Source organism: Budorcas taxicolor, chromosome X (genome assembly GCF_023091745.1).
Source record: "Budorcas taxicolor isolate Tak-1 chromosome X, Takin1.1, whole genome shotgun sequence".
Taxonomy (NCBI): Eukaryota; Metazoa; Chordata; class Mammalia; order Artiodactyla; family Bovidae; genus Budorcas; species Budorcas taxicolor.
The window spans coordinates 100,590,157-100,591,840 of NC_068935.1; the positions used below are offsets into that span (position 1 = coordinate 100,590,157).

Genomic DNA, 1,684 nt, shown 5'->3' on the forward strand with positions numbered 1-1,684 from the left:
ATCTGCCTGCCAATGCAGGAGGTGTAAGAGATGCGAGCAAAGCAGCATGTAGGTAGAGAAGCTGACCAGGGTAGAAGACTTTGGTCCTTATCATCCATTCTCTTTTTCATTACACTTCAGAGTCCTTTTGGAAATCCAAGCACCTTGCCTTGCACACAGTGGTTTGGCCTCACGCACACATTTAATATACGTGCATTTTCCTGTATGTGTGCAGTAAAGAGACATGGAGGAGAGAGTTAAACACTTAAATGGGCATGTGCCCCAGGTTGAGACTTCCTAAGACAGAATTCAGGCTTCCATCTCATGTTCTTTTGCAACTCTTCTTACCTGAGTATGATTTTAGTATTTAGAAACTCAAAGTGCATTTTGAATACAATGTGATCCCTGTGTGAAACTGGGATGTGAGAGAGAATACTGTAGTTTTTCTAAACTGTAGTTGTAGTGAATTAATTAAGAAAGAGCATAGGGATAAAAAAAGGAAGAGCATAGGGACTGGAATCAGATTGCCTGGTTCCAAACCCTGGCACTAGCTACTAGCTGTTTTGCCCTCAATTTCACATCTGCAGACTGGGATTAGTGTTGCAGGGGAAGATAAAACTTTTGCTCTCCCCTCTTAGGTTCAGTAACAGGGGTCTGTGAATTAAACTGGCAAAAGACAGATTAACAGGAGAAAAGATATATTATGCAAGCACATAGGAGCTTCACAGAAAGGAATTAGAAACCTAAGCCTAGAAGGGACTAGGCTTGAGAGTTTATATGCCATTTTAACAAAGGGCAGAGGCGGCGGCCATGGCGGCCTGGCGGGTTCCGGCATCCACGCTCGGGAGGCTGAGGCCCACCGCCCGGCCGCCAGAGCCGCCACCCCGTGATGGAGCAGCGTTCCAACGGCGCCACAACATCCCCCTCTGCTCTGCTGCGTGGAAAGACAGCGGTGGACCCGGGCCCAACTCGCAGGGTGGTTCGGAGGAAGCAGCCAGGAACCCGGCAAGCCAAGATTTGACAGCGGCAGAGCGGAGGATCGCGGAGCTACACGCGGCCGCCTGCGCTGCTGGCCAGCTAAACTACGTGGACCCAGCTACGGCTACGTGGTGTTCACACAGGGGACCCACTTGCAGAGAGGCCAGTGCTGCGGCTCAGCCTGTAGACACTGTCCATATGGTCAAATCAATGTTAAAGATCCATCCAAAAAGAAGCAGTTCAATTCATGTTTTATGTGTGACAATTTTATCTCTGTTCTCCATCTAATTGAGCCTTATTAAAAAAAAAAAAAAGCTCTCCAGCTACTCCTTCACGTTGTTATAACCATAAAACTTAGCCAGGTGAATGAGGATGCCTGTGGCACAGCGGCCGTTGTGCTTCCAGCAGTAGCTGCAGTTGCAAATGCCCCAGCAGGGAGGGCACACCCAGTCCGGGCCCAGCAGTGCCAACCTCACGTCCTCCCCATAGCGATTCTGCAGGCATGGCCCACAGAATTGCCCTCGCACACCACCGCAGCTCTGGTTCCGACACACTGTCTTGGTGTTGATGGTCTTCTGCCAACACTGATGGCAAGTGTTATCCAGAATTTTGTCATAGATTTTATCCTGAACAGTGATGGCCATGTTCTCCAAGTCCTCTTCAGTGATGTCTTCCACTGGCCAAAAAGAAGACACACAGCGACATTGGCGGTGCCCCTGGCATTTCC

At 49.4% G+C, this 1,684-nt stretch overlaps 1 pseudogene; it reads left to right on the forward strand.

The window, feature by feature from the left end:
• Positions 1–789: 789 nt before the first annotated feature.
• On the forward strand, positions 790–1,259 carry LOC128069589 (uncharacterized protein C1orf53-like; annotated as a pseudogene).
• Positions 1,260–1,684: the final 425 nt, after the last annotated feature.